Source organism: Staurois parvus, unplaced genomic scaffold (assembly GCF_062004578.1).
Source record: "Staurois parvus isolate SC_StPar_1 unplaced genomic scaffold, SC_StPar_1.0 ptg000855l, whole genome shotgun sequence".
NCBI classification, from domain to species: Eukaryota; Metazoa; Chordata; class Amphibia; order Anura; family Ranidae; genus Staurois; species Staurois parvus.
Genome location: NW_028318651.1, coordinates 517,662 through 543,981, shown reverse-complemented (window position 1 = coordinate 543,981; position 26,320 = coordinate 517,662).

Below are 26,320 nucleotides of genomic sequence, written 5' to 3'. Positions count from 1 at the left end.
TGCTGAGTTCCCGGGTCTGCACACCCGCTGTGCCCATTATGAGGAGGTTCCCACCATCCCTGTGCTGAGTTCCCGGGTCTGCACACCCGCTGTGCCCATTATGAGGGGTTCCCACCATCCCTGTGCCGAGTTCCCAAGTCCCTGTTAGGCATTTTTGCTGTCTGTGGAGATATTCTTCCATTTCCTGCCCTGTAGGTACAACAGGAAGTAAGAGAACTCTCTTCTTAAACAGTTGTCAGCAGATCAGGTGTCCCCATTTTAGGATTCTCCTCTTTTACTATTTTGGTGACAACTAACAGTGTTGGATTTTCGCCCCGTCACCATGATCATCCGGAAAACAGAGAGAGAGAGTGAGGACACAGAGAGTGAGGACACAGAGAGTGAGGACACAGCGCAGCACAGGCACAGCACAGGCGCAGCACAGGCACAGCACAGGCACAGCACAGGCACGGCACAGCACAGGCACGGCACAGCACAGGCGCAGCACAGGCACAGCACAACACAGGCACAGCACAGGCGCAGCACAGGCACAGCACAGGCACAGCACAGGCACAGCACAGGCGCAGCATAGCACAGCACAGGCGCAGCACAGCACAGGCACGGCACAGCACAGGCACAGCACAGGCACAGCACAACACAGGCACAGCACAGGCACAGCACAGGCACAGCACAGGCGCAGCACAACACAGGCACAGCATAACACAGGCACAGCACAGGCACAGCACAGGCGCAGCACAGCACAGGCACGGCACAGCACAGGCACAGCACAGGCGCAGCACAACACAGGCACAGCACAGGCGCAGCACAGGCACAGGCGCAGCACAGGCAGCAATACATTGATTATGTCCAGAAGAATAAACACAGCGATGGTAACCTTCAACATGGGAGAACAATCTCTGTCATGTTTGGGCCCCTCAGTGTTCCTCGGACCCCCACCGACACCACCAGATCACTGCAGAGGTGACACCCAGCATCTCAGCAATGTGAATATCTTCTTCTGGGATAGAACACGGGGCCCCCCTACACAGGAAATCTGTTCTCTTATATTGTTATGTATTTTATTTATTTCAGGTACTTCTATATCGCCATCAACGTACGCCGCGCTGTACATATATATTGTACATTCCATCCGTCTGTTGTACCAGAGAAACAATACAGCAGAAGTGATACATTGTAGCCGATACAAATATATAATGATAAAACGTGTGCAGTGACAGAGCGGGAAAATCTCACCATCTCGTCCTCTTTTATTTTCTTCCTTTCCAGTTTCCTCTTCTCTCCCCCCCCCCCCCCTCATCTATATTCTGTCTCTATTTCCCTTCCTGCCCCCACCCATCTCACTTTTGCCTCTTCCACTCTCCTCTCTCACACTGCTTCCTTGCTCCCCTTTGCTTCTCACTATCCACCCCCCCCCCCCACACACACACACACATACACTCCTTACCTCTTCCCCTCTCACCTCTCCTCCCTCCACTTCTCCTTCTCTAGCCCGTATTCTTACCCCCCCTTTTTCTTTTCACTTTCTTTCCTCACTACCCCTTCCTTCCCTCTGCCTCTCTTTCATGTCCCACCTACTCCTTTACCCCCCCTCATTCCACCCCTCCCTCTCTCCCCCCACTCCCTTTATTTCCCCCTTCCTCTTTCCCCCACATCCCTTCCTCCCCTTCTTTCCCATTTAATTCCCTCCCCCCCATTCCTTTCTCCCTTCTTTACCTCTTCCTCCCTCCCTTCCTTCCTCTTTCATTCCTCTCTCCCTCCACCCCCCCCCCCTCTTCCACTCTCCCCCTCCTTGTCCCATTCTCTCTCCCTTCATTTTCCTTCCTTTCCACTCTTCCCCTTCCTATCTCCCTTCTCCCTCCATTCCCCTCTTCCTCCCCCCCCTCTCTCTCTCTCTCCCTCCCCCTTCCCTTTTTCTCCCACTCTCCCTTCAATCTCCTCTTCCTCACCCCCCCCACATCCTTTCCTCTCCCCCTTCCTATACCCCCTCCACTCCCCTCTTCCTCTCTACCCCCATTTTCTCTCCCAATTCTCTTCCCCTCTCTCTCCCCACCTCTTCCTCTCTCCCTCCCCTTATTTCCCTTTTACCACCCCTCCTCAATCCCCCCACCCTCTGTTTCTATCCCCCCTTCCTTTCTCCCCCTCTTACCACTTACCACCCCCACTCATCTTTCCTTCCTCCATCTTCCTCTCTCTCTCTCCGTCTCCCCCACCCTTCCACCCTCCACTTCCTTGTCCCATCTTCTCTTTCTCTCCTCTTCCTCTCCCCCTTTCCCCTTCATTCCCCTCTTCCTCTCCCCCTTCCCCCCACCCTTCCCCTCTTTCTCTCTCTCTCTCTTCCTCCCCTTTTTCTCCCACTCTTTCTCCCTTCATTCTCCTCTTCCTCACCCCCCACATCCTTTCCTCTCCCCCTTCTTATACCCCCTCCATTCCCCTCTCCCTCTCCCTTCTCCCTCCACTCCCCTCTTCCTCTCTACCCCCATTTTATCTCCCCATTCTCTTCCTCTCCCTCTCTCTCTCCCTATCTCTTCCTCTCTCCCTCTGCTTCTTTCCCTTTTACCACCCCTCCTCACTCCCCCCACCTGCTTTTTCTATCTTTCCCATTCCTTTCTCCCCCTCTTACCACTTACCCCCCCCCCTCATCTTTCCTTCCTAGATCTTCCTCTCTCTCTGTCTCCCCCACCCTTTCACCCTCCACTTCCTTGTCCCATCTTCTCTTCCTCTCTCCTTCCCTCCATGTTTTCTCCCCCTCTTCCCCCACATCCCTTCCTCTCCCCCTTTCTACCCCCCCACCATTCCCCTCTTCAACTCCCCCCCTCACTCTTCCCCTCTCTCTCCCTCCCCATTTTCTCCCCCCATCCTCTTCCCTCCCTTTCTCCCCCTTCCTCTTATTCCCTCCCCCCCCCCTTTCCTCTCTCGCTTCCATCTCCCCTGCCCTGCCTCTCCCCCCTTCCTCCCATTCTACCCCCCCATTCTCTCTTCCTCCATCTCTCCCCTCACATCCCTTCCTCTCTCCATCCTCCCACCACCTTCCTCTACCCCCCCCCCTCCCATCCCCGATGTCCCTGTCTCTCCCCTTGCCCCCCCCCCCCTCCCTTTCCCTGTAAGTCAGGTTGGCACAGCATCTTCCATGTTACTCAAGAGAGGAATCAGCGTTAAACTGTCATGTTTTTCAGGCTGCTTTGATGACTGTGGAATGCAGACATTTCCAGATGAAGGTAATTATCACTGGTACCGGTGCCTGCGCTGCACCAAGTTTCAATAAAGGAGCGGCAGCCTCTCATCCCGCACAGCTAGAGAGCAAATGAGCAGGTGTCTCCTCAGCGGAGCTCTTCCTCAATGTCCCTGGGCACCCGGCAATCGTTCAGCAGTCAAATGGCAAAATTGGAACAATTTCCAGATAATATTCAGCAGGTGAGCGACTGGCAGAGCGGAATGCTAATAACGTCTGAGCGCCGCGGTTCCTGCAGTACAGAACTTCTTAAAGGTATAGAACCCAAGGGGCTCATACTAGGAACCCAAGGGGCTCATACCAGGAACCCAAGGGGCTCAGTCCAGGAACCCAAGGGGCTCATACTAGGAACCCAAGGGGCTCATACCAGGAACCCAAGGGGCTCAGTCCAGGAACCCAAGGGGCTCAGTCCAGGAACCCAAGGGGCTCATACTAGGAACCCAAGGGGCTCATACCAGGAACCCAAGGGGCTCAGTCCAGGAACCCAAGGGGCTCATACTAGGAACCCAAGGGGCTCATACCAGGAACCCAAGGGGCTCAGTCCAGGAACCCAAGGGGCTCATACTAGGAACCCAAGGGGCTCAATCCAGGAACCCAAGGGGCTCATACTAGGAACCCAAGGGGCTCAATCCAGGAACCCAAGGGGCTCATACTAGGAACCCAAGGGGCTCATACCAGGAACCCAAGGGGCTCAATCCAGGAACCCAAGGGGCTCATACCAGGAACCCAAGGGGCTCATACCAGGAACCCAAGGGGCTCATACCAGGAAGCCAAGGGGCTCATACTAGGAACCCAAGGGGCTCATACCAGTTGCCTCTAATGCATCTAGACGTGCATTAACATTATGGGCATCAAATGCTTGAGCGTTAATTCATTTCAATGGATAGAATAAAATATTATTCTGGCCAATTAAATGAATTAGTCTGGAAGCTTCTCTCTCCATCACTCCTCTCCTGGGAGTGTCTAATCATTGCCTGTGCTGACCCAGCTCCTCTACCCCTTCCTTCATCTTCTACTTAACCTTTTATGTGGCTTCCAGGGGAGGAGGAAAAGGGAACACTGTAGAGTGACAGCTGCTGACATCACATCCAAATGGTTGCACCCAGATGGCTCCCACTAGGGTGCCCAGGACCACTCTAAGCAGTCAGGTTGGCTGCCCACAGAGGATATAGAGGAACATCACTCCCCCTATCTTCCCTGTGACTCATAAAGCCAGAAGCTCCAAGGATTTAATCACTTTGAAATTTCAGAGCCATCAATCCCTGGTTGTTACAGCCCAGGAAGCAGCTGATCAATCATGCTATGTGCTTGGTTAGCTGTTTTGAAGAGCAGGGGAGAAATCAGGGGTCTAATAGACTCCTGATGTCTCAATAAAGAGTGCCCGTCACTGGCCATAACTATCACAAGGGGTTTGTTCACCGCTTTTATCAATAAAGTTAAATGAAAAAAGTAAATAAAAATAATTTTAAAAATGTAAAAGACCCAATCCCCCCCTCCCCCCCCTTCCCCCTTCCCCCGTGCACATGTGTAAATGGTGACGTGAGGTATCACCACGAATGTGGGTGACAGAGATAATTCTAGGGCCATAATTCACGATGAACTCTAACCTGATAACCTGTAAGGCCTATTAAAGCCTCTCCTAGGTACATATTTAGGTACGGAAGCTTCTCTCCATTTCACACACGGCTCAATTGTAAATCTTGACATGTTTGGTATCTATAGGATTGAGGCAACATCATCTATTATATTTTGCTAAAAAATGGGTAATACCGTATTTTTTGCTCCATAAGACGCACCTAGTTTTTAGAGGAGGAAAACAAGAAAAAATTATTCTGAACCAATGGACTGCCGACATAGTACAGGAGATGACCAGAGACTGCGGACACAGTACAGGAGATGCTCAGATACTGCGGACACAGTACAGGAGATGACCAGAGACTGCGGACATAGTACAGGAGATGACCAGAGACTGCGGACACAGTACAGGAGATGACCAGAGACTGCAGACATACTACCGGAGATGACCAGAGACTGCGGACACAGTACAGGAGATGACCAGAGACTGCAGACATACTACAGGAGATGACCAGAGACTGCGGACACAGTACAGGAGATGGTCAGATACTGCGGACACGGTACAGGAGATGACCAGAGACTGCGGACACAGTACAGGAGATGACCAGAGACTGCGGACACAGTACAGGAGATGACCAGAGACTGCAGACACAGTACAGGAGATGACCAGAGACTGCGGACATAGTACAGGAGATGACCAGAGACTGCGGACATAGTACAGGAGATGACCAGAGACTGCGGACATAGTACAGGAGATGACCAGAGACTGCAGACATTGTACAGTGGATGACCAGAAACTGCGGACATAGTACAGGAGATGACCAGAGACTGCGGACACAGTACAGGAGATGACCAGAGACTGCAGACCGTACAGGAGATGACCAGAGACTGCAGACATAGTACAGGAGATGACCAGATACTGCAGACACAGTACAGGGGATGACCAGAGACTGCGGACATAGTACAGGAGATGACCAGAGACTGCAGACACAGTACAGGGGATGACCAGAGACTGCGGACACAGTACAGGAGATGACCAGAGACTGCAGACATAGTACAGGAGATGACCAGAGACTGCGGACATAGTACAGGAGATGACCAGAGACTGCGGACATAGTACAGGAGATGACCAGAGACTGCAGACATAGTACAGGAGATGACCAGAGACTGCGGACATAGTACAGGAGATGACCAGAGACTGCGAACATAGTACAGGAGATGACCAGATACTGCAGACACAGTACAGGGGATGACCAGAGACTGCGGACACAGTACAGGAGATGACCAGAGACTGCAGACATAGTACAGGGGATGATCAGAGACTGCGGACACAGTACAGGAGATGACCAGAGACTGCAGACACAGTACAGGGGATGACCAGAGACTGCGGACACAGTACAGGAGATGACCAGAGACTGCAGACATAGTACAGGAGATGACCAGAGACTGCAGACATACTACAGGAGATGACCAGAGACTGCGGACACAGTACAGGAGATGACCAGAGACTGCAGACATACTACAGGAGATCACCAGAGACTGCGGACACAGTACAGGAGATGGTCAGATACTGCGGACATAGTACAGGAGATGACCAGAGACTGCGGACACAGTACAGGAGATGACCAGAGACTGCGGACACAGTACAGGAGATGACCAGAGACTGCAGACACAGTACAGGAGATGACCAGAGACTGCGGACATAGTACAGGAGATGACCAGAGACTGCGGACATAGTACAGGAGATGACCAGAGACTGCGGACATAGTACAGGAGATGACCAGAGACTGCAGACATTGTACAGTGGATGACCAGAAACTGCGGACATAGTACAGGAGATGACCAGAGACTGCGGACATAGTACTGGAGATGACCAGAGACTGCGGACACAGTACAGGAGATGACCAGAGACTGCAGACCGTACAGGAGATGACCAGAGACTGCAGACATAGTACAGGAGATGACCAGATACTGCAGACACAGTACAGGGGATGACCAGAGACTGCGGACATAGTACAGGAGATGACCAGAGACTGCAGACACAGTACAGGGGATGACCAGAGACTGCGGACACAGTACAGGAGATGACCAGAGACTGCAGACCGTACAGGAGATGACCAGAGACTGCAGACATAGTACAGGAGATGACCAGATACTGCAGACACAGTACAGGAGATGACCAGAGACTGCAGACATAGTACAGGAGATGACCAGAGACTGCGGACATAGTACAGGAGATGACCAGAGACTGCGGACACAGTACAGGGGATGACCAGAGACTGCGGACACAGTACAGGAGATGACCAGAGACTGCAGACATAGTACAGGAGATGACCAGAGACTGCGGACATAGTACAGGAGATGACCAGAGACTGCGGACATAGTACAGGAGATGACCAGAGACTGCAGACATAGTACAGGAGATGACCAGAGACTGCGGACATAGTACAGGAGATGACCAGAGACTGCGAACATAGTACAGGAGATGACCAGATACTGCAGACACAGTACAGGGGATGACCAGAGACTGCGGACACAGTACAGGAGATGACCAGAGACTGCAGACATAGTACAGGGGATGATCAGAGACTGCGGACACAGTACAGGAGATGACCAGAGACTGCAGACACAGTACAGGGGATGACCAGAGACTGCGGACACAGTACAGGAGATGACCAGAGACTGCAGACATAGTACAGGAGATGACCAGAGACTGCAGACATACTACAGGAGATGACCAGAGACTGCGGACACAGTACAGGAGATGACCAGAGACTGCAGACATACTACAGGAGATGACCAGAGACTGCGGACACAGTACAGGAGATGGTCAGATACTGCGGACATAGTACAGGAGATGACCAGAGACTGCGGACACAGTACAGGAGATGACCAGAGACTGCGGACACAGTACAGGAGATGACCAGAGACTGCAGACACAGTACAGGAGATGACCAGAGACTGCGGACATAGTACAGGAGATGACCAGAGACTGCGGACATAGTACAGGAGATGACCAGAGACTGCGGACATAGTACAGGAGATGACCAGAGACTGCAGACATTGTACAGTGGATGACCAGAAACTGCAGACATAGTACAGGAGATGACCAGAGACTGCGGACATAGTACTGGAGATGACCAGAGACTGCGGACACAGTACAGGAGATGACCAGAGACTGCAGACCGTACAGGAGATGACCAGAGACTGCAGACATAGTACAGGAGATGACCAGATACTGCAGACACAGTACAGGGGATGACCAGAGACTGCGGACATAGTACAGGAGATGACCAGAGACTGCAGACACAGTACAGGGGATGACCAGAGACTGCGGACACAGTACAGGAGATGACCAGAGACTGCAGACCGTACAGGAGATGACCAGAGACTGCAGACATAGTACAGGAGATGACCAGATACTGCAGACACAGTACAGGGGATGACCAGAGACTGCGGACATAGTACAGGAGATGACCAGAGACTGCAGACACAGTACAGGGGATGACCAGAGACTGCGGACACAGTACAGGAGATGACCAGAGACTGCAGACATAGTACAGGAGATGACCAGAGACTGCGGACATAGTACAGGAGATGACCAGAGACTGCGGACATAGTACAGGAGATGACCAGAGACTGCAGACATAGTACAGGAGATGACCAGAGACTGCGGACATAGTACAGGAGATGACCAGAGACTGCGGACATAGTACAGGAGATGACCAGATACTGCAGACACAGTACAGGGGATGACCAGAGACTGCGGACATAGTACAGGAGATGACCAGAGACTGCGGACACAGTACAGGAGATGACCAGAGACTGCAGACATAGTACAGGGGATGACCAGAGACTGCGGACACAGTACAGGGGATGACCAGAGACTGCGGACACAGTACAGGAGATGACCAAGGACGGATATAGTGAATGCGGGGTCCGGGGAGAGCGGATATAGCGAATGTGGGATCCGGGGAGAGCGGATATAGTGAATGTGGGATCCGGGGAGAGCGGATATATTTAGAGAAAGTTCCGAGAAAGTTCTGAGAATGTTTAGAGAAATGTTTGTACACTTTTACAAAGAATTTCCATTCAACATTCTATCCATCTATGGTCAGATTAGGTTTCATGTCCCGGTGACAGGACAAATAGGACGAATCTCCCTCGCGGGAAAACCAACAGCAATAAAAACCAGACAGAGGCGCTAACCCTTTCCTACTCAAAGTCTGAGCAATGGATACATTGTAGATGTTCCAATCATTGTCTGTCCTCGTTGCTCCTTCCACTGCAATATTAAATATATTAAATATCAGATATTCTGATCAAGTTGTGAGAATGTTCTGAGAAAGTTCTGAGAAAGCTCTGAGAATGTTCTGGGAAAGTTCTGCAATAGTTCTGTGATAGTTCTGAGAAAGCTCTGAGAATGTTCTGAGAAAGCTCTGAGAAAGCTCTGAGAATGTTCCGAGAATGTTCTGAGAATGTTCAGAGAATGTTCCGAGAAAGTTCTGAGAATGTTCCGAGAATGTTACGAGAAAGTTCTGAGAATGTTCTGAGAAAGCTTTGAGAAGGTTCCGAGAATGTTCTGAGAAAGTTCTGAGAAAGTTCCGAGAATGTTCCGAGAATGTTCTGAGAAAGTTCTAAGAATGTTCTGAGAAAGCTTTGAGAATGTTCCGAAAATTTTCCGAGAATGTTCCGAGAAAGTTCCGAGAAAGTTCCGAGAATGTTCCGAGAAAGTTCCGAGAAAGTTCCGAGAATGTTCTGAGAAAGTTCTGAGAAAGTTCCGAGAATGTTCCGAGAATGTTCTGAGAAAGTTCTAAGAATGTTCTGAGAAAGCTTTGAGAATGTTCCGAAAATTTTCCGAGAATGTTCCGAGAAAGTTCCGAGAAAGTTCCGAGAAAGTTCCGAGAATGTTCCGAGAAAGTTCCGAGAAAGTTCTGAGAATGTTCTGCGAAAGTTCTAAGAATGTTCTGAGAAAGCTTTGAGAAGGTTCCGAAAATGTTCTGAGAAAGTTCTGAGAAAGTTCCGAGAAAGTTCTAAGAATGTTCTGAGAAAGTTCCAAGAAAGTTCCAAGAATGTTCTGAGAAAGTTCCAAGAAAATTCCGAGAAAATTCCGAGAAAGTTCTGAGAAAGTTCTGAGAAAGTTCCGAGAATGTTCCGAGAAAGTTCCGAGAAAGTTCTGAGAATGTTCCGAGAAAGTTCTGAGAATGTTCTGAGAAAGTTCTAAGAATGTTCTGAGAAAGCTTTGAGAAGGTTCCGAAAATGTTCTGAGAAAGTTCTGAGAAAGTTACGAGAAAGTTCCAAGAATGTTCTGAGAAGGTTCCAAGAAAATTCAGAGAAAATTCCGAGAAAGTTCTGAGAAAGTTCTGAGAAAGTTCTGAGAAAGTTCCGAGAAAGTTCCGAGAATGTTCGAGAAAGTTCCAAGAAAGTTCTGAGAATGTTCCGAGAAAGTTCTGAGAAAGTTCAGAGAAAGTTCTAAGAATGTTCTGAGAAAGTTCCAAGAAAGTTCCAAGAATGTTCTGAGAAGGTTCCAAGAAAATTCCGAGAAAATTCCGAGAAAGTTCTGAGAAAGTTCTGAGAAAGTTCTGAGAAAGTTCCGAGAAAGTTCTGAGAAAGTTCTGAGGAAAGTTTGTACACATTTTTCTAACACTTTTACAAAGAATCTCCATACGACATTCTATCCATCTATGTCCAGATGAGGTTTCATGTCCCGGTGACAACGGTGATGAGACAAATAGGACGAAACTCCCACGTGGGAAAATCGACCGCAATACAAACCTGCCAGAGGCTCTAATGCCGGCCATAGACGGGTCGAAATATCGGCCGATCTTCGCACCGTTAGTGGGTTAATTGGACGGCTGTTTTTCGGGGTTTTGGCACTTTTTTTTATCGGTAAAGTTGGAAAAAAATCGACTGATTTTGCCAATCTACCGATTTTCCTGGCAATGATGGGCAGATCGGCCGATCGTTTTACCGATCTGCGCATGAGCCGTGACCTGCAAGAAGAAGAAAGTCCACTATTATATTTTATGTGAAAAGTCTTGCGGTTGCAACAATGTATCCATTTGTATCCGAATAAAAACATCTGTATCTGAAATGGATACGAATGGATACATTGTTGCAACTGCAAGACTTTTTCATGTCAAATATAATAGCGGAGCTCTCTGCAGGGACAGAAGTAATTAAATGCCGGCCGTAGACGGGACGAAAATTGGCCGATTTTTTTTTTTTTTTTTACCGTTGGTGGTAATGTCTGTAGCAATCATGCCTACAGAGATGGACGCGGTTCAACCACTTTGTCTCCAATCTCCATCTTGGCAAAGGATCCTCCATCTTGTACAAACATATCCTCCTCATTCTCATTCTTCCTCTCTGTTCAGCCACAGTGACATCTGGCCTGTGTGTTGGCAGTGTCACAGGAGGCCAGAGCACAGCAGGGAGCCGCGAGCTATAAAACCCCCAAGGGAGCTGGGGCCTCGCTGTCCAAAGAACCTGTGCAATCTAGCACATCGTAAAAGATAACTTAAGCCTTCCCCTGAGTTCAAACACATTCCAGAGGATTAGAGACTAGATAACACTTTTAAAATCCATTTTTCCCCTATGTCTCATATCTTGGAATATGAGAGACTTACATAAAAAACAGGTCTAACTTCAGATTGGCTACTGGAAGACAAACAGTTTGATAGGTCACACTCCCTGACTGGAATACCTAGGAAAGCAGAAAATGATATCTCTTGAACCATGCAAGTTTGTATGATATATCTCATATCTAAACGTTTCTCAGAAGCGTCTGCATATTAATCTACCTGCGGGTGGGATGGTACTTGTGCATAGGAAAAGTTATGAGCAAAATATAAACTATGAGAGATTTTGGCTCTAGTTTAGGTATCCGCCCAGACGACCCCTCCCTAAACGGGGCATTGGTCCTTGACTTCAGAGACACCCCCTGCTGGGGACTACAAAATGGGCTGTCAGGCCTAAGAGAAAAAAGTTGAAGAATTCTCCCTTTTAACATCAGAACCACCTTGGGAGACCCTGCCCTTTCACTCTGAAACTTGATCTGCTAACCCAGGACTTTGGCAAGTACTTTAACCCTCTAACTTCTCTCTGTTTCCTCTTTGCTGTGCTGTTGTTCTCTGTATATTTATATATATATTGGTTACATCTTTTTTCTGTAAACATTTTTATTGCACCCTTTTGACCTTTTAGTAATAAATCTTTCTTTCTGAAAGTGTTGAACTGTTTCTATAGCTCGTTAATGCAATTTACGAATTCCTGCCTCTAAAAGAGCGCTACTGTGTTTGTTTAACCCTCTGTATAACCGGCCTGCGGTGACCGTGTTATACAGACGATTATCTCAACCATCATAGTGTTATTACTGAGCTTCCTCCTTCTCTGTACAAAAAGGAGGTGGTGGCAGTGTGAAGGGTTAATTGCGTAATTAACCTGACCCAGTAACAATCGTTCCCAGGCTGCCGGTACATCGATTGTGGTCTAATTAGGTGGAAAATCGGTGTGCAGGGTGCAGCTGGGCGTGGAATTGTTACGCATGCGACATCATGGTTTTAGATTGGCTAGTCCTTCAGTCACGAGTTTGGTGAGAAGGTCTGACGCCTCGATCATCACAACGTCGGCCTATTGAACGACCGATTTTTCATTTGTTTTCGCCCCGTCTATGGCCTGCCTAACCCTTTCCTACGCGAAGTCTGAGCAATGGATACATTGTAGATGTTCCAATCATTGCCTGTCCTCGTCGCTCCTTGCACTGCGCTATTAAATATCAGATATTGATTTTTTTCCCCGGTAAAATCCTCAGCGATCTTTCTGTAGGCGACACAAATGTATAAGCGCGTCGATCGGCCGTATCGCGGAATAAGCGTCTGTTTCCTGCCGCAGGATTGAAATCACTTGTGTTATGAATGCTCAGAGGTCCGACTGATAACGTTTATTGGGGTTCTCACTGAAATCACTCCTGACAGGGATATCTACAACTCTGAGGTTCAAGGACTCCCGTGAAATCTGCGATCCGAGGCGTCAGATACGGAGTAATCTTTACAGCGCTGACTTATTGATCGCTGGAAGTTTATAAACGCCATTTGTGATTATTAGTCACATTATCAACCATCACGTGGGTGCGTCCACAGTGTGCTCAGGTTCATTTACTGCGACCTTTGCAAACCTTTTATTCTTTCCTGGGAGAAATCCTTGAAGAAGGTTTGAGGTCTCAAGGAACCCCTGAAATGAATGTTCTGATCTACAGAACTCGCTCTCGGAGCGATCATGTGATCGATGAGTTGTGGAGATCAGAACAAATATGTGCAAATACAGAATATCAATAGAGAAAGAAATGCTTAGGTCACATTGCATCGGTGCTGAGTGCTACATTTACATTGCATCGGTGCTGAGTGCTACATTTACATTGCATCGGTGCTCAGTGCTGCATTTACATTGCATCGGTGCTCAGTGCTGCATTTACATTGCATCGGTCCTCAGTGCTACATTTACATTGCATCGGTGCTCAGTGCTCTGTTTACATTGCATCGGTGCTCAGTGCTGCATTTACATTGCATCGGTGCTCAGTGCTACATTTACATTGCATCGGTGCTCAGTGCTCCATTTACATTGCATCGGTTCTCAGTGCTGCGTTTACATTGCATCGGTGCTCAGTGCTACATTTACATTGCATTGGTTCTCAGTGCTACGTTTACATTGCATTGGTGCTCAGTGCTACGTTTACATTGCATCGGTTCTCAGTGCTGCATTTACATTGCATCGGTCCTCAGTGCTGCATTTACATTGCATCGGTTCTCAGTGCTGCATTTACATTGCATCGGTTGTCAGTGCTGCATTTACATTGCATCGGTGCTCAGTGCTACATTTATATTTACATTGCATCGGTGCTCAGTGCTGCATTTACATTGCATCGGTGCTCAGTGCTCCATTTACATTGCTGGTGACCCCTCTAGTGATAGGATCTATATAGAGGAATCAGGACCTCCTTCCTCCTGCCGGTGACCCCTCTAGTGATGAGATCTATATAGAGGAATCAGGACCTCCTTCCTCCCGCTGGTGACCCCTCTAGTGATAAAGATCTATATAGAGGAATCAGGACCTCCTTCCTCCTGCCGGTGACCTCTCTAGTGATAGGATCTATATAGAGGAATCGGGACCTCCTTCCTCCTGCCGGTGACACCTCTAGTGATAGGATCTATATAGAGGAATCGGGACCTCCTTCCTCCTGCCGGTGACCTCTCTAGTGATAGGATCTATATAGAGGAATCGGGACCTCCTTCCTCCCGCCGGTGACACCTCTAGTGATAGGATCTATATAGAGGAATCGGGACCTCCTTCCTCCTGCCGGTGACCCCTCTAGTGATAGGATCTATATAGAGGAATCAGGACCTCCTTCCTCCTGCCGGTGACCCCTCTAGTGATAGGATCTATATAGAGGAATCGGGACCTCCTTCCTCCTGCCGGTGACCCCTCTAGTGACATAAAGATCTATATAGAGGAATCAGGACCTCCTTCCTCCTGCCGGTGACCCCTCTAGTGATATAAAGATCTCTATAGAGGAATCAGGACCTCCTTCCTCCTGCCGGTGACCCCTCTAGTGATAGGATCTATATAGAGGAATCAGGACCTCCTTCCTCCTGCCGGTGACCCCTCTAGTGATATAAAGATCTATATAGAGGAATCGGGACCTCCTTCCTCCTGCCGGTGACCCCTCTAGTGATATAAAGATCTATATAGAGGAATCAGGACCTCCTTCCTCCTGCCGGTTACCCCTCTAGTGATAGGATCTATATAGAGGAATCAGGACCTCCTTCCTCCTGATGGTGACCCCTCTAGTGATAGGATCTATATAGAGGAATCAGGACCTCCTTCCTCCTGCCGGTGACCCCTCTAGTGATATAAAGATCTATATAGAGGAATCAGGACCTCCTTCCTCCTGCCGGTGACCCCTCTAGTGATAGGATCTATAAAGAGGAATCAGGACCTCCTTCCTCCTGATGGTGACCCCTCTAGTGATATAAAGATCTATATAGAGGAATCAGGACCTCCTTCCTCCTGCCGGAGAAACATTGAACTGCACTTTTCACCACTTTGACCAATCTTCCAGCAATGCTGAATCATGTTCCATGTTACAGACACTTCCAGGGACATCAACCCTCTTACACACCTTCGTGTGATCAGCAAAGAGACATCCCCTTACCCAACAACCCTCTAGTTATATCCCAAATATTATATAGAACAGAACCTAGTACAGAGAGTTGTGTAGCGCCTCCTTTCACTAGAGCTGCCAAATGTATTTATAGCTGCTGTGGTATCAGGATGAAAGTTATAAAATAAAGGATGAAAGGAAATTTATTCCCCTTGAAGGGTGAAGCTGCCTGCCCACTCTTCTGCAGGAAGAATGTCAAGCTGCATTCTGCAACGTGTAAATCATTTTTGGTTTTAGATTCAAAATGTTCTTTTGAGGTTTTTATACGTGTTCAAAGAAGGTAGACATCCAACATCCAAATCAAGAAGCTGATGACTAGTGATCACAGGACCCGGGGCGGACTGACCATTTGGGAACTCGGGCACTGCCCGAGGGCCATGGGTCAGTAGGGGGCCCCATGAGATGCCCCTGGTACCTTTTCATAGGCTTTTTTGGGTGTGGTTTGATTGTGGGCGAGGACACAGGGGCCCCATGATCCCCTATTGCCCGGGGGCCCCATGAGTTGTCAGTCCGCCCCTGCACAGGACTCATCCTAGTTCTCTACACTTTCCAGCTGCTGCAGATTGGCAGTGGAAGGGTTACAAGGATTTGCAAGGACTGTAGTTGGGGTTGTTTACCTCGTTCTGTACAATTCCTGAGATTTCTTGCCCCCCTGTAATTGTCTCAGGTCTGTTCCGGGACGGTGGGTGAAGCGGTCCATGATAACGCCGATGGTGTTGTTCTTCTCTGATGTTTGAAGGGCCATTTCCTTCGGCTGGAATCGAGCGCGGCCCGACTTCAATTACCGGCTGTGTTTGGTTAACTTTCATTTGTATAATTACAGAACAGCGGTGACAGTATTTGCCAAATTACGGTGATGAAATGAATGTGTGTAGAGTTCAGGCACCTGTGTCAGGAGGTAATTAGAAGGACTGCCGTGTTATCGCTGCGGAACGGCAGAGGTTCTTGTTCACATTTGTATCACTGTCCAGAAAATGCGGCACGGTTTGTTCGGGGCTTTGGATTTATAATGCGATGCTGGCAGAAAAGTGGGACTTTTGTACCATTTGAGGATTAAAGGGCAAGTCCATCCAAAAAGCAATATTGCCATTAAAACTGGAGTCTGGAGTCACCTGCTGGCCTCTTATATGTCTTGAGGACTTCAATAGGCTACACAATGCTTTAGGCACGTGGCAATGGATACAATTCAATAAAAGGAATCAGGGGCGGACTGACAACTCATGGGGCCCCCGGGCAATAGGGGATAATGGGGCCCCTGTGTCCTTGCCCAAACTCAAAAAAGCCTATGAAAAATGTACCAGGGGCATCTCATGGGGCCCCCTACTGACCCCGGGGCCCTAGGGCAGTGCCCGAGTTTCCAAATGGTCAGTCCGCCCCTGAAAGGAATGTATACTGTATATACAGTAGTTCTCCATGCATTTGCTATGAAAGCAATTAGAAATAAAACCCAACTCCCGGCTAATGTTTTTTTTTTAATAAATTGGTCTCCCGGCAGAATTGAATAAATAAAAAGAAGTTTGGGCTGCAATGCTCACCTTCATTCCAGCACTGTCCACCGCCATTCTTCATTTCAGCCACAAGATGTCCTCCTGTATGATGTCCAGCCTCACAAAACCTGGAAGACTGAGGACATACTGTGAGTGCAGGGTGTCATGGGCTCGACCCCTTAGGACAGGGGTAAGAAATTCATTTTCCCAAGGGGCCACGTGAAAAACTGGGACTGCTGTGGAGGGCCTTAATAAATACGGTAAGATAGCACCTGCTTGGGCCAAACGTGCATGCAGTCAGCAGAGCAGCCTGCCTATGGGAACCCACGCGGGTATTTATATATTATACATGCTCCTGGGGTGTAATGTCACTTCTGCAGCAAGACAGAAGTTAAAGTGGAGCTCCACTCAAAAGTGGAAGTTCCACTTTAAGGCTTTGTCCCCCGCTCCCATTTAAAGATTGGCACCTTTGGGGAGCGAGGAGGAAGGGGGTACCCGAATTTGACAGGTACTCACTCCCAGTTCCACTGTGATCACCTACGGCTATCGGAAGTGGAGGTTGTCCTCCCTTCCCTCCCCGTAGTCTTTTGGGACACGTGACCAGTCCCAGAAGACTACGGGGCCATTCACAAAGCACAGCGCTGCTCACGCATGCGCAGTGGGAACCCGGCTGGGGAGCTGCAAGCTGTCACAGCCGGGTGCTCACACTGAAGATGCCAGGGAGAGAAGACGGTTGGTGAGGACGCCGCTGGACTGAGGGACAGGTACGTGTCTGTATTTTTTAAATTCAACTGGAACTCTGCTTTAAGGCCGACTTGAAGGGGCTTAGGCTCCGCCCCTTACCTGTGGGGTGGAAAATGGGACCTGGCAACACATCCCCACCTTCCCCAGTCATATAAAGGGTGGCACCACCCCTCCTACATGGCTGAAGCCACTAGGATGGGACAGAAGTGCGATCACCACATCTGGTTGACTGACCGCCTTGGATCCATGGATTTCTAATTTCCAATTGGCCTCACATGGGCTTGACAGAGGTTGTCAGAGGACCAGATGTAGCCCAGGGGCAATAAAATGCCAAAATATGCTTTAGGGGTTGCTTCTGCAACAGCCTGTGCTCAAAAGGTTATAAAGCATTGAAATGAGCTGATATCATCACTGAGGACCACCCACCACCAGGTGAAAAGGCGAGGACTCAAAACCGGTCAGAGAACATCTGGAATAGACAAGGGCCTCTTCCCCACATCTGGTACCTCCAGAAAGGATGTGTTAGCAGTCTGTGCAGGTGGGGCTTGTAAAGAAATCTGAAAGCCCCCCTTATAATAAAGGGATATCTGCCCCCTGCCTGGGGAATGAGTACAAAGGTACATTAGAACCCGTTACCCATTCCCACAAAGAGTTAAATGTAAATAAACAAATCCAATCTATGAAAGAGTGCTTTAATGGCATTACAATAAAAAATACAATTTCAAAAAATGTCAATCATTGTGTCCAGTGATGTGTCCATCTTCAGTCATGGCGTCCGATGATGTAAGTCCATTGTCAATCATAGCATCTAGTGATGGAAATTCATTGTTAATCATGGCATCCAATGATGTAAATCCATCGACAATCATGATGTCCAATGATATAAATCCATCGCCAATCCTGACATCCAGTGATGTAAGTCCTTCAGTCATGGCATCCAATGATGTAAGTCCATCGTCAATCATGGTGTTCAATGATATAAATCCATCATCAATCATGTTATCCAGTGATATAAATCCAATGTCAATCATGGCATCTAATAATGTACAGTAAGTCCAACATCTTACATGGCTTCCAGTGGTGTAAGTCCAATGTCAGTCATTGGATCTAATGATGTAAGTCCATTGTCAATCATGGTATCCAGTGATGTAAGTCCATTGTCAATCATGGTGTCCAGTGATGTAAGTCCAATGTCAGTCACTGGATCTAATGATGTAAGTCCATCATCAATCATGGTATCCAGTGATGTAAGTCCATTGTCAATCATGGTGTTCAGTGATGTAAGTCTATCATCAATCATGGTGTTCAGTGATGTAAGTTCATCATCAATCATGGTATCCAGTGATGTAAGTCTATCATCAATCATGGTGTTCAGTGATGTAAGTCCATCATCAATCATGGTATCCAGTGATGTAAGTCCATCATCAATCATGGTGTTCAGTGATGTAAGTCCATCATCAATCATGGTATCCAGTGATGTAAGTCCATCGTCAATCATGGTATCCAGTGATGTAAGTCCATCGTCAATCATGGTGTCCAGTGATGTAAGTCCATCATCAATCATGGTATCCAGTGATGTAAGTCCATCTTCAATCATGGTATCCAGTGATGTAAGTCCATCGTCAATCATGGTGTTCAGTGATGTAAGTCCATCGTCAATCATGGCATCCAGTGATGTAAGTCCATCGTCAATCATGGTGTCCAGTGATGTAAGTCCATCATCAATCATGGTGTCCAGTGATGTAAGTCCATCGTAAATCATGGTGTCCAGTGATGTAATTCCAATGTCAGTCATGGCATCTAATGATGTAAGTCCATCATCAATCATGGTGTCCAGTGATGTAAGTCCATCATCAATCATGGTGTCCAGTGATGTAAGTCCATCGTCAATCATGGTGTCCAGTGATGTAAGTCCAATGTCAGTCATGGCATCTAATGATGTAAGTCCATCATCAATCATGGTATCCAGTGATGAAAGTCGATTGTCAATCATGGTATCCAGTGATGTAAGTCCAATGTCAGTCATGGCATCTAATGATGTAAGTTCATCATCAATCATGGTGTCCAGTGATATAAATCCATCGCCAATGCTGACATTCAGTGATGTAAGTTCATCAGTCATGGCATCCAATGATGTAAGTCCTTTGTCCATCCTGGTGTTCAATTATATAAATCCATCATCAGTTATGGTGTCCAGTGATATAAATACAATGTCAATCATGGGATCTAATGATGTACAGTAAGTCCAACATCTTACATGGCTTCCAGTGGTGAAAGTCCATCATTAATCATGGTGTCCAGTGATGTAAGTCCAATGTCAGTCATGGCATCTAATGATGTAAGTCCATCATCAATCATGGTATCCAGTGATGTAAGTCCATTGTCGATCATGGTGTCCAGTGATGAAAGTCCATCGTCAATCAAGCTATCCAGTGATGAAAGTCCATCGTCAATCATGGTGTCCAGTGATGTAAGTTCAATGTCAGCCATGGCATCTAATGATGTAAGTCCATCATCAATCATGGTATCCAGTGATGAAAGTCCATTTTTAATCATGGTGTCCAGTGATATAAATACATAGTCAATCATGGTATCCAGTGATGAAGTCCATTGTCAATCATGATATCCAGTGACGTAAGTCCAACATCATTCACAGCATCTAGTGATGTAGATCCATTGTTAATCATGATGTACTGTACAAGGGTAGATTGAAAAATTCTCAGGCCCAACACAAAGTGACCACACAGACATGAAACTTTATCACTGCACCTAGCAACTCCTACAGATGTTCAGCACTGAAAATGGTGCATGTGCACTATATGGTTTTCATGAGCTCGTTGGCACCCCTCGTAGTCAAGCTGAACATGGAGAAATTCAAACAGGACTCAGTGTTCCACCAGTGGACAAAGTGATGGCGATCATCTTTTGGAATTCTGAGGGTGTGCAGCATCAGTGCAGAAGACTGTTGCCATTACTTTGGATACAAGGATGAAGGATTTTTGTCTACACAGGTGAAGATGCATTTTGCTGCCCCCCACCATCCTCCTGCCACCCAGCACTGGTACCTCCTTCATGTTGCACCCATAAAATGATAGGACGCAGCCTGAAGGACATCACATAGCATTGAAAGCTTGAGCTGTGCTGAACTGCCACTGAACAGCAGTTTGTAATGAGGGGGCGAGGTTGTGCATTCCCCTCACTGGCTACGGGTGGCTGGCAGGTCAGGCAAACTAAAATTTCCACTCTGTGCCCAGTAGGAGAGAGGCCGCAGTGATAGGGAATGGTAGACAGGTATTTTAAAAATCTGAATCCCCAACAATTGGCTGGGGATTTGGATTTTACCGCTCCCCCCCATCCTGGCGCCCTAAGGCGGCTGGCCGCCTAAGCAGCCTTATGCTGGCACCAGCCCTGATCTTTTCCCAAGGGCCCTGACCTTCACCAGCATGTGAATAGTTGAACAAAAATAACACATTCAAAGATTCATTTTTTAGTTATGAATACTTTTTATTTAAATCTAGTTCCAGGCATTTTTTTTTGTTTTTTGTTTTGTAAAGGATGGGAAAGATTAGAAACTGTCAATCCTGTGTAGGTATCTCACCGGGGAGCTCAATAGGGGAGGTGAGTGGTTCCCTAGGCCCTCTGAGAAGAGATTTGGGGGTCCAGGGTACCATGGAGATGTGTCTCCCCAGCATTCCTTATGTTGTCAATGGGACTAAGACGTTGTTTATGTAATACTAAAAACGGATTCAGGACCATGGAGAGCGCAGCACTTACTGGACTCTCCTGCAGCTAAGAAAGCTACAACTGAACTGTCATTGGACGGCACAGCCAGTCTATGCAGGAATCAGAATAATCTGTATTGTGACTGTGCCGGGGTGTTTATAAAGCATTTATATCCCATCAGCAATGGCAGTTCCCATTTCTTTCCATCAGCAATGGCAGCTCCCATTTCCTCCCATTAGTAATGACCATTCCTATTTTCTTGTGATAACATCAGCAATGGCAGCTCCAATTTCTATCCATCGTCATTGGCAGTTCCCATTTCTTTCCCTCTGCAATTAAAGTTCCCATTTCTTTCCATTAGTAATGGCCATTCCTATTTTCTTGGGATGGCATCAGCAATGGCAGTTCCCATTTTCTTGTGATGACATCAGCAATGGTAGTTTAAATTTTTTTCATCAGCAATGGCAGTTTCCATTTCTTTCCATCAGCAATGGCAGTTCCCATTTCTTCCCATTAGTAATAGCCATTCCTATTTTTTTGTGATGACATCAGTAGTGGCAGTTCCCATTTCTTTCCATCAGCAATGGCAGTTCCCATTTCTTTCCCTCGGCAATGGCAGTTCCCATTTCTTTCCATTAGTAATGGACATTCCCATTTTCTTGGGATGGCATCAGCAATGGCAGTTTAATTTTTTTTCCATCAGCAATGGCAGTTCCCATTTCTTTCCATCAGCAACGGCAGTTCCCATTTCTTTCCATTAGTAATGGACATTCCTATTTTATAGGGATGGCATCAGCAATGGCAGTTTCCATTTCTTTCCATTAGTAATGGACATTCCTATTTTCTTGGGATGGTATCAGCATTGACAGTTACCATTTTCTTCTGATGACATCAGTAATGGCAGTTTACATTTTTTTCCATCAGCAACGGCAGTTCTCATTTCTTCCTATTAGTAATGGCAGTTCCCATTTCTTTCCATCAGCAATGGCAGTTCCCATTTCCCATTAGTAATGGTCATTCCTATTTTCTTGTATTGACGTCATTAGTGGCAGTTTCCATTTCTTTCCATCAGCAATGGCAGTTCCCATTTTCTTGTGATGACATCAGCAATGGCAGTTCCCATTACTTTCCATCAGCAGTGGCAGTTCCCATTTCTTTGCAACAGCAGAGGCAGTTTCCATTTCTTTCCATCAGCAATGGCAGTTCCCATTTCTTTCCATCAGTTCTCATTTCTTACCATCAGCAATGGCAGTTCCCATTTTCTCGTGATGACATCAGTAATGGCAGTTCCCATTTCTTTCCATCAGTAATGGCAGTTCCCATTTCTTTCCATCAGCAATGGCAGTTCCCATTTCTTTCAATCAGTTCTCATTTCTTACCGTCAGCAATGGTAGTTCCCATTTCTTTCCATCAGCAATGGCAGTTCTCATTTTCTTGTGATGACATCAAAAAGGCAGTTTCCATTTCTTTCCGTCAGCAGAGGCAGTTCCCATTTCTTTCCATCAGTTCCCATTTCTTTCCATCAGCAATGGCAGTTCTCATTTTCTCATGATGACATCAGCAATGGCAGTTCCCACTCAAGGACAGTGAGTGTTCCTGGATTCAGCAGGACATTTATTAAGGAACATTAAAGCCTCATTTTATTAGCAATTTCAGACGCTGACATCCAGTCTTAGAATATATGGCGCCATGCATGTCTGAAAGCTTTCCTGTCCTACAGTTTCACCTGCTCCCCCACTTTCTGGTGTCCTATTGGGCCCACCCATTTAAGCATGCTCCCTTGGGAGACCACAGGCTGATGTAAGGCAGCCTGAGAGCTCTTTTTATATAGAAATCCTGGGATGAATGGTAACAAGCATTTCCTATCCTTCACAAATTCTCACTGTATTTTTCTAAATACCATGATCATCAGCTCCATCTAGTGGCCACGATGCAGTATATCTTCTGATTGAGGTATCTCAGAATAAATACCACATTATGGCCACTAGATGGAGTTGATGATCATAGGAAATCACTGTACAGTCAGAATTCATGAAGGATAGGCAAATGCTTGTCAAATTTGTCCAATTATTATTATTTTTTTTAATAACGATAGATAATGCAACATAATGCGCAGCACTGTGGCTAAAGGGTTAGCACTTTCGCCTGGCAGTACTCGGGTCATTGGTTCATATCCCAGCCACAGCACCACCTGCCTGGAGTTTGCATGTTCTCCCTGTGCCTGCGTGGGTTTCCTCTGGGTACTACGGTTTCCTTCAACACTCCGAAGACATGCTGGTAGGTGAATTGGCTCCTGTCTAAATTGGCCCTTGTATGTGTATGTATGAATGTGAGTTAGGGACCTTAGATTGTACGCTCCTCGGGGGCGGGGACTGATGTGAATGTACAATATATATATGTAAAGTGCTGCATAAATTGATGGCGCTATAAGTACCTGAAATAAATAAATAAATAATAGACCCTAAGACACACATCTGCCACTCTTCTATTATTATTATTTATTATTTTACAGAATTTATATAATAATAATAATAATAATAAAAAATAATAATAATAGAGGAAATGGAAGCAATTGAAAGCAGCTTGCAAGGGACCCACGTGGATGATCATTCTATGTAATATGGGACATGTAGTCCTAAGGAGGGGGAGCTGTGACGGGAGTGACTTTGGGTGGGGGGGCCCATGGGGCACAGCCTCCTTTGGAGAGGTGGGGAGACCCCTGTCTCATCTCCCCATATCCCCATTATGTGTGAGTCACCCTGTGCCTGTTGAATGTCCTGATATTGTGTAGACATGTATAGGTGGGGTGTGGGGGTTGTTCATTGTTTACTGCCAAGTGGTCCCATTGTTCTATTGTGTCTTCCTTGACAGCAAACTATTATGGGATGTATGTGTTCCTGTATTGTCTACTGCCATGTGCTGTATGCAGGGGCGGACTGACCATTTGGAAACTCGGGCACTGCCCGAGGGCCCGGGGTCAGTAGGGGGCCCCATGAGATGCCCCTGGTACCTTTTTCATAGGCTTTTTTGAGTTTGGGCAATGACACAGGGGCCCCATGATCCCCTATTGCCCGGGGGCCCCATGAGTTGTCAGTCCGTCCCTGGGTGTATCCCATTGTTCCATTGTGTGTCTTGGTTTGGTGGGGGGTGTTTCCGGCAGCCCTTCGCCCTGATGGGACGGCCTGCTGATGTGTTTCCTGTTCCTGGTTGTATTTCTACGCCTTGTAAAGCAGTTCACTTTCTGTCTTAAGAAGTCTGGTGCTGTCTCGTCCTGTATGGTCAGCGGTGGTGTCCATGGATCTGTGTTCGGACAGGGAAGCGGGAGTCTAACGGAAATACCCTAGCGCAGTCGGGGTCCGGTTCCGTTACAGGAGCCAATAGAGTTTTCAGTACACACTCCCTAATTGGAAGTTCAGGAAAGCAGCACAGAGGAACCCGGAGGCTGTGGCTGTAATGAGATAAAAAAAGAAGTGTTTAATAATTTATTGTGCTGAATTCATCTAACTGATATATTTATGAAAACAAACAGCCTTTAGTAAAGTGGCCCAAGTTTTAAATGAATTTTTGTGCACTATTAATATTTTTTCTATCAGTAGTAGATGCGGCGACTGTAATTGTCTCATTCCGCGCTCCGTCTTGCTTTGAACGCGGGCAGAATTTTAAGGTTAGTTGCATTATTTATGAAGTGTAATGAGTTTTTGGATACAAACAAAGCTTTAATGTTATTTTTATTAAACGTTTGGAGGGGGAAATGCCTCTTTTTTATAATGTGTTGCAGCCCCGGAGTGCATCTTATCATTCGGATTTCTACTTTTCAGAAAAGTTTTGTTTGGTTATGTGTTTAAAGTAGACCAAGCTGCAATGCTGCCGTCTGGTGTGTCATCTCTGCCTAGGCCAGGGGTCTCCTAAGTCCGACGTACTACAGCATTGAATCCAGCCCGCAGCTAGGGTCTGGTTCCCCCTGGTGTGCTGTGATTGCTCTGACAGTTGGTTGCTAGGACCGACAGCGTCCTAGCAACTGATGATATGCTAGCTCCAGTAGGGCGTCCATACCCGCTCTGCCTCCAAGCTCCTGCCCTGCTCCGCCTCCCAGCTCCTGCCCTGCCCCGCCTCCCAGCTCCTGCCCTGCTCCGCCTCCCAGCTCCTGCCCCGCCTCCCAGCTCCTGCCCTGCTCCACCTCCCAGCTCCTGCCTTGCTCCGTCTCCCAGCTCCTGCCCTACTTCGCCTCCTAGCTCCTGCCTTGCTCCGCCTCCCAGTTCCTGCCCTGCTCCACCTCCCAGCTCCTGCCTTGCTCCGCCTCCCAGTTCCTGCCCTGCTTCGCCTCCCAGCTCCTGCCCTGCCCCGCCTCCCAGCTCCTGCCCTGCTCCGCCTCCCAGCTCCTGCCTTGCTCCGCCTCCCAGCTCCTGCCCTGCTCCGCCTCCCACCTCCTGCCCTGCTCCGCCTCCCAGCTCCTGCCCTGCTTCGCCTCCCAGCTCCTGCCCTGCTCCGCCTCCCAGTTCCTGCCCTGCTTTGCCTCCCAGCTCCTGCCCTGCCCCGCCTCCCAGCTCCTGCCCTGCTCCGCCTCCCAGCTCCTGCCTTGCTCCGCCTCCCAGCTCCTGCCCTGCTCCGCCTCCCACCTCCTGCCCTGCTCCGCCTCCCAGCTCCTGCCCGGCTTCGTCTTCTAGCTCCTGCCCTGCTCCGCCTCCCAGCTCCTGCCCTGCTCCGCCTTCCAGCTCCTGCCCTGCTCCGCCTCCCAGCTCCTGCCCTGCTCCGCCTTCTAGCTCCTGCCATGCTGCTACACTAACTACAGCCACACTTTAAGCAATGTAAGGCTGGCCCACTAATGAGGAATCTGATGAAAGGAGGGCTCTGATGGGGATCCTGATGTACAGGGCAGCTCTAAGGCACAATCTGATTTATGGGGAACTATGATGGGGACCCTGATTTAAGGTGGGACTTCTAAGGCAGACTCTGATGTAAGGGGAGCTCTGATAGGAGCCCTATTGTAAGGAGGGCCTTAATGGGGGGGACTCCTAAGGTGGACTCTGATGTAACGACTGCTCTGTTGGTACCCTAATATAAGGGGGACTGATTCAGACCCTGATGTAAGGGGGGGGGGGACTGATGCGGACCCTGATGTAAGAGGGGGTTTTAAGGCAGATTCTGATGTAGGCGGGACTCTGATGGGGACCCTGATGTAAGGTGGGACTTCTAAGGCAGACTCTGATGTAAGGGGGGGCTCTGATAGGAACCCTATTGTAAGGAGGGCCTTAATGGGAACCATGATGTAAGGGGGGGGACTCCTAAGGTGGAATCTGATGTAAGGACTGCTCTGTTGGTGCCCTAATATAAGGGGTGGGGAGA